Raw genomic sequence first — 12728 nt, forward strand, 5'->3', positions numbered from 1 at the left:
ATCCTCTATGTTTGCATTCAAATCATTTGTGTGGTCCACGACACAATATACAAGTGAGGATTTTTTTCCACGACCAAGATCCACAATAAGCTCCTCCTTTAATAGAATAGATGAACCACCGGTCTTCCGTGAGCCTTCTCCGCCACTTTGGTACTTGGGAACCATTTCCTTAATTTTTAGGAGTGCTCGTCGTTGAGTTGTTGCCCCCTTCTTCTAAACGGGTGTTTTACCGAACAAGTAAACCATCAGTCTTTCTACCGCTGCAATATATATCCCTTGATAGACTGTCTACCTTTAAGCACCAGATCTCACGCTGAGCCCACTCCTTCAATATCTTGATGAAGTTGAAAACCCGATCCTTCTCGGTCATATATGTCCTTAATGTCGAGCATGCACGCGGAGTACTCTTACATACTCTTGAATGGAGCCCTTATGTTTCAAGGTTGTTAGCTTCTCCCGAGCAATGAATTTCGTATTTTCAGGGTAACAGTGGGATATGAGCTTTGCTTTAAACTCTTCCATGTATCAATCACGCCACTTTCTTGGTTTGCATGTCGGCGTACTTAAAACATCACCAGAGTTCGATCCCAACTACCAACAAACGAACTTATAACCACATTCTAAACATTTTTCATAATTTATATGATTAGTTATATGATTATAAGACTCATTTCAAGTTCGTTATGCACACCTATGGGTCATTTGGGTCGATATAGGTCATTTATGGCCAAAAATGGCATTTTCGATCCCAACTAGCAACAAACGAACCTATTTCCATATTCTAAAAATGTTTCATGATCCATATGATTATTTATATGTTTATGAAACTCATTTCAAGTTCGTTATGCACGCCTATGGGTCATTTGGGTCGATATAGGTCATTTATGGCCAAATATTGCATTTTCGATCCCAACTACCAACAAACAAACTTATAACCACATTCTAAACATTTTTCATGACTTATATGATTAGTTATATGATTATAAGACTCATTTCAAGTTCGTTATGCACACCTATGGGTCATTTGGGTCGATATAGGTCATTTATGGTCAAAAATGGCATTTTCGATCTCAATTACCAACAAACGAACCTATTTCCATATTCTAAACGTTTTTCATGATTCATATGATTAGTTATATGATTATAAAACTCATTTCATGTTCTTTATGAACGTCTATAAGTCATTTGGGTCGATATAGGTCATTTTTGGCCAAAAATGGCATTTTCAATCCCAACTACCAACAAACGAACCTATTTCCATATTCTAAACATTTTTCATGATTCATATCATTAGTTATATGTTTATGAAACTCATTTCAAGTTCGTTACGCACGCCTATGGGTCATTTGGGTCGATATAGGTCATTTATGGCTAAAAATGGCATTTTCGATCCCAATTACCAACAAACGAACCTATTTCCATATTCTAAACGTTTTTCATGATTCATATGATTAGTTATATGATTATAAGACTCAATTCAAGTTCGTTATGCAAGCCTACGGGTCATTTGGGTCGATATAGGTCATTTATGGCCAAAAATGGCATTTTCGATCTTAACTACCAACAAACGAACCTATTTCCATATTCTAAAACTTTTTCATGATTCATATGATTAATTATATGATAATAAGACTCATTTAAAGTTCGTTATGCATGCCTATGGTTCATTTGGATCGATATAGGTCATTTATGGCCAAAAATGGCATTTTCGATCCCAACTATCAACAAACGAACTTATATTCAAATTCTAAACCTTTTTCATGATTTATATGATTAGTTATATGATTATGAAACTCATTTCAAGTTCTTTATGCACGCCTATGGTTCATTTGGGTCGATATAGGTCATTTATGGCCAAAAATGGCATTTTCAATTCGATCCCAACTATCAACAACTGAACTTATATTCAAATTCTAAACCTTTTTCATGATTCATATGATTAATTATATGATAATAAGACTCATTTCAAGTTCGTTATGCACGCCTATTGGTCATTTGGGTCGGTATAGATCATTTATGGCCAAAAATGGCATTTTCGATCCCAACTACCAACAAACGAACCTATTTCCACATTCTAAACCCTTTTCATGATTAATATGATTAGTTATATGATTACTAGTCTTATATTCACGCGATGCGTGCGAGATTATATAAAAACTAAAAAAAATGTGTTGTTACAACTAATCACCATAAATAATAGGCAAGAAAAATTATTTGCAATAGGCATCATTTCTACTTAATAAAATCTAATTCCAGAAATAATATAATACTTATTCCCGTACACATTGAAAAATCTTAATTGTAATACCGAAATAAATAAATTAACACTTACATAGTATAAAATAGTGTGTTTCGCAATTTATTTTTCTCACAATGTACTTGCCTAACCACATGCGCGCACTCCTTCGCCCAATTAATGTGCATCACATAACTAACATTAAGTATAAAAATCCTAGATTAAAATCTTCAAATATTGGTGGAGGTAGCCCACGAAAAAGCTTCTGAAGTTTGAGAATTCTTTTTTCATTACCCGGATTATTGTGTCCATTAAGGTGAATAAACGTTAACAATTTTCCTTTTAATTTTAAATAAAATATGAGGTAATTAAAATTATAAGTTTATGTAGTCATAGTAGATTGAAGCCTGTTGAAGGATTAATTTTATTTTCTTTAGAAGAAAAAAAAGTAATGATTTTATTTTAGTAGCTAAGTAGTCTAAAATGTGTTGTGCAAGGTCTTATAGTACCGTTACTTTCAAATTATCACTTTTATCAGATAGCATAAGTTGAAGCAATATTTGACCTATAATCAGATAAAAAAATTCCTTTAAAAAATCAGATATTAATTTAGATATTTTATATTATCACGTGAGTTCAAGAATAAAGAACTTTTCGATTCGTACTGAGTACCTTAGAATAGTTACAACATTAATCCTCTTTTCTTTCCATTATATGTTATCATGTGATTACATTTGTCGTATTTTGATATTACATACCTTGATCTTCATTTTTATACATTTGTAAAAAGACGTATCATTTTATCGATATTATTAAGTTTTTTTAATTAAATATTTATATTACCTTATCAATATTATCTCACCAAATTACACTACCACAAAAATGTCATTTAATAGCGTTATTTTAATAGCGCTTTTGCCTATTCCGCTATCAAAAGTATAAAAAATAATATTTTATAGCGCTTATTAAAAAAACGCTGTCATACAGGCACTTATCATAGTGCTTAAATTATGTGCGCTATCGTATTAACACTTTATTATAGGGCTTCTTAAAAAACCCCTATTAAAATTTTAGGAAAAAAAACCCCTATTAAAATTAAGAGGAAAACCGACTGACTTTCTTCCGTCCTTCGATTTCTTCACTCTGCAAACCTCAAACCTCAAACCTCAAACCTCAATCTTCAATACTCTCAATAGACGGTGAAACTAGCCTAACAAAGTTCTTCACACGACGGCGATGTACGGTGGTTGTGATTTTCTTCAGGGGGCGGCGTTTCCTTTGCCAGGCGGTTCTTCTCACGGCCAAATCGAATTTCAAGGTAATCCATCCATAAGATTTGCGGAATTCTGTTGATTTATGTCTGTTTTTTTTTAATTTGCGTTCTAGTGTGGGATTATTTTTAATTAAATTTCTTGAATTGGTTTTGTGGGGAAGAGGGTTTAGATTCAATTAGGATTTGTTTAATTATGGGTTTTAGGTTTTTGTTCCTCTGAATTAAAATACGTAGGCAGTGAGTATTTAGATTGTAATTAGGTTCTAATTCTTTATTTTGATAATGGGTTGTTGAATTATTTGATTTCAGAATTGCACTAGAGTATTACTTTTTTGCTGAATTATTATGAGATTAGTGCACAATAGCCTATATTAATGGAAGAAAAACTCATTTTTAGATTGATGACAAAGCACTTGTGTCAAGTTAATGAGGTTTGCTGATGGAGTAATAATTTGTTTTTTTGTTTTCTGGAGTTCTAGGAAACTACAGTAGCTCACTATTTCATTTTTACGAAAATCTTATACCAACTGGAACTGAGATACTCCGTATTTTTTAGGATGTTTATCACTTTATCATACTAGTCTCAATTCTCCTTTGACGACTCTTGATGCACAATTCTCCTTTAGGAAAGAGCTTAGAATTCAATTTCAGAAAATTTGTTCATCATGTAATTAGAGTCGATCGGGGACTTTTGGTTGGTTGTTGATGAGATTGATGCCATGACCTGTATAATATATTGTTCTCTTAAGTGTGAGTTTCGATTCTTTTCTTGTCTTACTGTAATGAAGTTGACGGGGCGGGACCATAAAGTTCTAAACTTGCTTTTTGCGGTTCTGTTTCTGTATGTGACTATGAATCAATAGTGGATACTCATCTGACCTGCTACTCTTGCCTGCTCTGAATATTGATCTACTAATCTGCTGCTAATTGATTACTTTCTGTGCATACTGGTCTACTAATATGATGCTTTAATTTGAATACCGATCTACTGATATGCTGCTTCGAATACTAATCTACTGATATGTTGCTATGAATGTTGATATGCTGTGAATACTGATCTGCTGGTCTTGCTAATTATCCTGCACATTCTGACTACTGATACAGTATGAATTGATATATTGTGATTTATCACCGTTATTTGTTCATTGAGTGAACTACTATCATACATATATACTATTACCTGTGTTACTCTGAAACGGTGGCTAGCATTCTTACAAGCAGGTAGCTACTGTCAAGACCTCAAAACTTGGGGTTTCAAGCTTGTAAGTATATCAGTAACATAGGTACACGACCTTAATTGTATTTGGAACAAGTTAAACTTCGTTATTTATGCTAAAATTTGGTATTATGTTGAAAAATATATTTTCTAGTTACCAAGTCAGAAATGAATACATTGAAGTATTGAATACATATGTTGTTTTTTCACTATCAAGTTTGTTTTGTTTACCAGTCATATTCCGTATATTTGCTTGATTTGCTTCTTGGTTCATTTTTTTAATCCTTTTCCTTCCTCTTCTTCTCCTTTGCCTTTCCCTTTGATGTACCCTTGCTATCAGCTTGAATATCCTTCATAGGAGCATTTTTAATGTCAGAATCTCTATTCTCATCAAAAATCTCTTTTTCCTTTCCTTTAACTTTGTAAGTACTCTTCTCAACTTTACTAGATAACACCGTATCATCATGCTTCTGAGAACCTTCTACTCCAGGGGTTGTTTTAGGAGCACATTTAACTAAGTTTCCACCAACACTTGCCTTGTCTTCATCTACCTTAGCATCACCTACGTTATCACTTAACTCTCCACAATTGTTCATGTTTCCATCCTGGCTCTGCATAACAGTCTTGTTCTCACTATTGGCTACTACTCCACCAGCGCCCTTCTTTTTCGGTACCGTCTTGATGATTTTCCTTTTGACTAGTCTTTTTACAGGAGCATCCTGCACCACGTTAACACCCGTTGTATCTGGTTTCACCTCCGGTTTATCTTCAGTAGAGTTCGGATTCTTATCGCTTTTGACACCAAATTCTTTGTCCAATTCTTTCACAACAACATCAGTTTCGGACAACTTCTTTGCTACTTTCTTTCTGGTAAAAAATTTGACACTAGTGACACCTGCAGGTGATGCGTCTTGCTGACCAGCAGTTTCTGAGTTTACACCCATTGGCTCAATAACCCTATCCTCCAACTTATTACTATCTTTACCTCCATTTTCACCAGTGACTATTTTATCAGCAACCTTCTTCTTGACAATTTTCGAGTTAAGCTCCTGAATTTAGCTTGATTAAGGTATAATAGTGCTTGAGTTAAGTTCGTTTCTTGACAAATCATTTACCTTTTGACCTTTAATCATATCTTAAATTCTGTATCAGCTCTTTCTAAATTTGGTCTATATCGCTCCCTTAAAATTTGGTCTAAACAGAGGGAAAGAACACAAATTTGAAAACCTATTGACTCCAGCAGGCTGCAATACTTTTTTTATTTTGATAACCTAACCTTTCTTTTGTACTTACATTAAAGTTTCACTTGTTTTTTCTCAGATCAATGACTTCGTCACAGCAGCATAACACTGAATTTGTTTCCCTCCCAAAGAAAGGAAAAGAAGAAAAAGGTTGTGGAGCCATTAGAATGAGTAAAGGTGTTCGAGCAAGGAATAAGGGGCTAAAATTTCAAGTTAATTGGAATAAGTGAAACGGAGCTTGCCACAAAGTTGAAAATGAACACAAAATGGCTAAAAATACTAGTAAGCATTTTATATATTATTTTATTAGTTTAATCTTAAAATGTATGTTTACCGACCTTTGGGTTTTTTTTTTGTAGTGTCCTTGCCAAGAATATTACATAGATTGTGGATATTATGTGATGAGATTCATGAAGGAGATAATCTCACACAAGCGACTTCAAATTCCCGAAGTTGTAAGTCTTTTTTGCTGAACTTTTTTGTTTTTGCAAATCTGAACTTAGTTTTGCGGTGTATTTTTCAGACACTTGCAAAGATTATGATAACTAGCCTTAATAGCTGAACTCAGTTGTATTTTCCATTCATTTTCTGCATATCTGTAGATTGGTGCCCCATATTTTGCATTCTGCCCAGTTCTGCATATCGGCATTCTGTATTTAGTTAGCAGATCTAGGTTCAGGGTGGTACACTAGGCTAGCATTGTTAAAATCAAGCAACCACAATCATCATCATTTTATCTATTGTAACTGATTGTAGAATTGAAAACTACCCTTGTCCTTAATAACAATATTAAATACTAGTCCCTGAAGCACGTACTTGCAAGTCAACCCATTAGGTGCAAAGCCCAATTTTAGCATCTTATTCTATAACTCCATTAATTCAGTAGTGTTGCTTTGCTCTTATCTTAAGAAGTTCATTATAAATATTGTATCGTAAAGCTGATACTTCACAGAAAGTGAAAGAAGCAAGGATTCTACTTTATCAAAATTATTTTCTGTACATTACGCAAATACCAAAGCACTGCAAATATTGTTAAGTTTAAGGTCAAATAAGTCCATTTCTTACATCAGAACTTCTGCCTCTAAGCATTTTCTCAATCTGCACAAGCAGCTTATTAGGTTTTGATAAATGGATAAACATGGTATAACCCTCCTTTCTAGCATTGTTAATTTTTTTTCCTGAGTTGTTATGGTCAGCTTATGCTATCCCTGGGCGATATCTGCATACCATGAGCTTTTAGATGAATAAAATTTACATATTTTACTTCTATCATGCACTCTTTGTTCGGTTATGGACTCGCTTCTGCTGTGAACGTATGTTGGGACTTTCATCCATCGTTAGTGCAAAGAACTCACAAATTCACTTAATGTATAGCACTTAATGTTTATGGTAATACTAATTCTTTCTGGTTTTTTTCCTTTTGTATGAATTCTTATACCCCATTGTTTTGCAGTACTTTTCAGATTGTCAGTTTCCAAGTTATGACAAAGAGCAGATTGGAGAAGTAAGAACCGAACGGGTGCCCCATGTTGTTCAACAATTGTATAATTGCTAGGTTTTGTTGAAGGAACCAACAAACCTAAGCCTCTACTGATTAATGTATTTTACGTAGTTTTATGTTTAGAGTTTTAGTTTAGATCTATGTAATTGGTTTTATTAGGGTGACAATTGCAAAAATTCTTTTAATTGAGGTTTGGAAATTAATTTTGAACTATTTACTATTCTTCAATATATGGTGTTATTTATGGCAAAAAAAATTAATATATTTTTCAGGTATATTATATATATATATATATATATATATATATATATATATATATAAACCTTTGATAGCGTTTCATATACATCCACTATAGAAAATAATTTAAAAAGGGCGCCAAATTTTAATAGTGTTTCTTTAATAGCGCTTATAATGTGCTATGAAAGAAACATTTGAATTATCCTAATCTTACATATGAAAGCGCTTTTGAAAAGCGCTATTAAAGGTACCTTTTACTTTTAATAGCGGAGCCATCAACAGCGCTTCAAGAAGCGCTGTTAAAAGCATTATTAAGCGCTATTAAAAGCATTTTCTGTCGTAGTGTTACTTCAATCAAACTTGTCTTAATAAAGACAAAAACTATACTTCACCTCATATATTCTAGAAAATGGTCGTATATAAGTCAAAAATTAAAGAGCACTAAAGGAGTAAAAAACTAAAGACCCTTAATTAAGACTCAAAAATTAGAGAGCACTAAAGGAGTGAAGAGTTGTCATCATCCACAATCGTCTAATCCCTTTCTCTCGCCTCTTCGTCACTCTCTCCTCTTTGTCGACAACAACACCACCATCAACATCAATTAAGAAGGAGATGGTGACAATAGTCCCACCAATTAATCTCTGCTCCCCGTTGTGTCCTCTCAAGAGAACTCAACTCTTAACTATGCAACGACGCAACTCTGTCATCCTCCTCTCCAATTAACTTTTCTATGCTGTTGAGATCGTGTGGAGTTCAAATCTCCAAGTCTGGAATTTGATTTAGGAAAGCCTTGATCTTCAAATAATAAAGGGTGGAAAGACAATGATTTGATCACTACCCAATTACGACATGCATAATCAGGTATGGCTTCCCACTCTTCTTATTTAGGCTAACCATTATTGGGGTTTCCTGCATCGTTCCGCCGCTGATGGTGGTTGTGATGTCTAATTTTATTTATCTGTTAAATTTGAGAATTGTACTTTATCACGATCTTCTTTTGATTTGTAGTGGAGGAATATTTATAAGGATTGTTAATTGTTTCCTAAAGGAAAATGTGAGATATTTCCGGCGTGACTTGCAACTGTAATTAAGTACTCCATTTTTTTTTTTTTTTTGATTTTTTGACTTTGTAATTTGCTTTCTTGCAGGTGTAGGGATTAATTGTTATTGACTTATTTGTGTAGGGATTAATTGTTATTGACTTATTTGCTGTAAATTTTCACAATTGATTGATTCTATACGTTAGAATTTCTTGATTGATGATTAGTATTAAATAGTCAATTTTGTAAATTAATTCAATTTGATTAAAAATTCAGTTAGCTGTATGGATTAATTGTTTTCTTTGCTGTAAATTTTCATAATTTATTGACTATGTACGTTAGAATTTCGTTATTGATGATTAGCGTTAGATACGTTTTCTAAATTAATTTAATTTGGTAAAAAAAAGTTTCAGTTATTTTAATCTGTATTTTGTAAAGAGGCATCAAAGGGTATTGCTGTCTATTCAATAGGGGACACCAAATGTTCAATTACTAAATTGACCTCAGGTGTTCCCTTATAGAATAGAGATAAGACTCATTTCAAGTTCGTTATGCACGCTTATGGGTCATTTGGGTCGATATAGGTCATTTATGACCAAAAATGGAGAATTAGGTGCTCACGTGTAGGTGGAATAAGTGTGCTTTCACTCAGCATCTGGTTCTTTCACTTAGTGTTTTTACCCCTTGTTTTTAGTTCTGTCCTTAAAAAACCAACAACAAATATTTAGAGCAGAAGTAAACAATTCTTACCGTCCTTATGCGTTGCTACCTAAGCTTTGCATTTCATGACCCCCATGCCGAAGTGTCATCATCCTATAAGATTTGATAACACCTTATACTTATGTATAGAAATGGATTACAAATTTCAAATGCCTAACACAAGATTTTCTTTAACAAAAGGCAGAATTTCAATAAAAAAATAGCAAACTAGTACAAATTTAAATAATGGAAAACATAAAGTATATGATGCTGAAAATGTCAACAACTTACGTGTTCACTCATGTCAGTCTCCTCTGCGTTTGATGTTTTTTCTACCAGAAATTCAATTAGTTGTGAGAGTTTCTTCTCCAGACCAGCTTCCTTCCAGCACAATGAGGCATTTTTTGTTCCTTTTGGTTGTTCTTATTTTGATTTGCACGCCTCTAACAAATTCTAAATCATACAAACAAGTGGACAAGTAGGAATTATGATTAGTATGCTAACAGTTTATATTAGAACTCAATGCCAGTTTATAAGTGTTCTAACAATCACAAACCTTTTTACAACACCTAATGGAATTGATTTTACAGCACCAACAACAGCTCCGACAAAGGCAGCTGATTTAGGTGATTCGGAGTTCTTAACGTGTGCAGAAGGAGCTCAGGGCTGATTTAGGTGAATAAGTGGTCTTAACCCGGCTTGAATGTAAATTACCTTGAAAAAAATGAACTTGAACATCAGTAATCAGATTGCTTTTTCACGGTTTTTGAATTGCATGTTATCTAGAGAACAACATATTTTTTCTCTATCTTTCTTTATGATCTGAACTCTGAATTGACTTTCAAGTTCTAACCTGTGGTCGTTTTATGATTCAGGAAAAGGCTTTGGCTGAGACTGAAGTAAGCTTGAAATTCATAACTATAACCCGGAGGAAGAACTAGAGAAACAAGCACATGAATTTGAAGCTGATATGGAAGCCCTTGTTCATGCTAAACTGGAAAAAGAACAAGGAGCATCAAAAGCCAAAGAAACTGTTTCCGAATTTAGTGCTACCATAAATGAGCTCGAAACCCACATCAAAAACTGGAGAAAGAACTCAAAAAGCAGTCTGAAGAGTCTTCTGATAATTTGGCTTCAGTAAAGGAACTTGAAGCTCATGTCCAAAACCTTGAGGAAGATCTGAAGTCTGAACCTTGAGCATGAGAAGGAACATGCAGTTACAAGTCTGAAGTTTAAAGGGGAAGAACTAACATTTCAGTGTGACAACTTGAAGCATTCTTTATACGAGGATGAGTTGGAGAAAGAGAAACTAAGGACACAACTGTTCCAACTCAAAGCTGATCTAAAGAAGAAGGATGAAGCGATTGTGAGTATTGAGAAGAAGTTCAAAGAGAGTAGTGGACGAGCTGTAGTTCAAGACAAACCCAAAGCTACTAGCTTCTAAAAATACAAAATCTGAACGGTGTCCGAAAGAGGTTGGTTCTAAAGAAGTAACCACGTTGAAGGAAAGAATAAAATTGCTTGAGGTAAAAACTCTTTGATGTATCTATTGTAAGTCTGTAACTATAATTTTGATATCATGATTTTCAATCTTATTTCATGTTATTGATATCTTTTTGAAATGACAGGAGCAAGTTAAGTTGAAGGAAGTTCTAACCTTTGTTCATTTTATGATTCAGGAAAAGGTTTCCGCTGAGACTTTCAAGTTCTAACAATTAGGCACAGGTGTAGGAAGTGACCTGACAGGCATGAGCGATGAAACAAGATTGGCATGCTTGCAGACTGATTTAGAACAACAAATTCTTTTGCTGGTGGCACTAATGTCTGCATTTTAGGTAGTAGAGACGGGATAGCAGCAGCTGAGGCTGCTGAAGAAGAGGATCAGGCATAGGATGTCCAAGCTACAGTTTTATCTATCAGATTGTCAATATCTATTGTGTGTTTGCTGTTGGTTTACTATGTATCTGATTATATTAAACAGTTTGACTAAATTATTACATTAATTAGATGGTAGCCACTTGGTTATTCCTTTTTTTTTCTTCAATACTACAGAACCATGAAAACCATGACCCTATTGTTTTAGCACTTCTATTGTTCTGCCTTTGTTTTTCTTTTCATTTTCTCTTAGTTCATGTCTAGAATAATAATGTTCCTGTGATGGGGGGAAAGCCCCTTCCCTTTGTGCTGTTTTACAGTGTTTACTCACAATTTTTCTATTATCTGTCATGTCACTTGTATGCCTGTTCCCCCCTCTGTCTTAATTTTTATTTTCTAACAGGATATCTACGTTAAGAAGGTTCTAACTTCACAAGGGTTTTAAACTGGTAAACTTTAACTGTTTTGTTTTTTTATGGATTGGTCTAGTGGCTTGGAGCTCTGATATCTCAGTGATGTCAACTTCTGCAGTGAAATACTGAAATGGACTGTATATCTTTACTTTTAGTTTTTAGACTGTACATCTTGACCTTCTCAAGCCATGTTGTTCATAGATGGACAACTGACACGGGATATGTTAGCTTAGCTCTGGAAACACGACAAAGACCTTGGGACAATAATGATTTCTTTTGCAAGTCTTACTTCTAAAAAGATTTTTGGAGATTCAGAGGAAACTAGGAGAATCATATTAGATTATTAGAAGAATGTGGCAATTATGCAATTTTCTATTGAGTTAGCTCGGCATAAAGATGTTTAGAAGATTATTGTGTATCCCTTCTATACTAAACTAGATATTGAAGGAAATAATGCCCTTGGTCCAAGTATGCATTCTATGTTAAGTCTAATAAATGCGGTTCAGTATTAATTAACAAGTTAATAATTCAGTGAGATCAAGTGAGCTGAATGCCTAGCTAGAGGCCGCTTCAGTTCAAGTGGAATTAATGATATTAATCCACAGCTTACTCTTGACTGAACCCGTAGGGTCACACAAATAGTACGTAAACGGATCAAGTATTTAATGGCATTAAATACTCCATCTATGAATATTCGGAACCGACGGATCTTGGTTTCAGTGGGAGCTAAGATCGTCACAGGCAAGAAATGAATACTCCGGAAACGATGATATTGCCGGAAACGGAAATATGGATCGTATCGGAAATATGAATATTATCCAAGTCGTAGATGTTACCGGAAACGGAAACATGGTACGTATCGGAAAACATTATTGGAAATGGAAATATTACCAGAATCGGAAATATTGCCGGAAACGGAAATATTGTCAGAATCGGAAATATTGCCGGAATCGGAAAATAATTCCGGAAACGGAAATATTAAATATTTGTTCGAAAC

General features: G+C 34.1%; 1 long non-coding RNA gene across 1 annotated transcript; it reads left to right on the forward strand.

Annotated features, from left to right (window-relative positions):
• The first annotated feature begins 3299 nt into the window (after positions 1-3299).
• LOC130460106 (uncharacterized) lies at positions 3300-7712 on the forward strand. Its single transcript, XR_008920028.1, has 4 exons — positions 3300-3554; positions 6046-6248; positions 6326-6421; positions 7420-7712. It is a non-coding gene; the product is annotated as an uncharacterized lncRNA (long non-coding RNA).
• The last annotated feature ends 5016 nt before the right edge of the window (positions 7713-12728 follow it).

Source organism: Spinacia oleracea, chromosome 4, assembly GCF_020520425.1.
Source record: "Spinacia oleracea cultivar Varoflay chromosome 4, BTI_SOV_V1, whole genome shotgun sequence".
Lineage (NCBI taxonomy): Eukaryota > Viridiplantae > Streptophyta > Magnoliopsida > Caryophyllales > Amaranthaceae > Spinacia > Spinacia oleracea.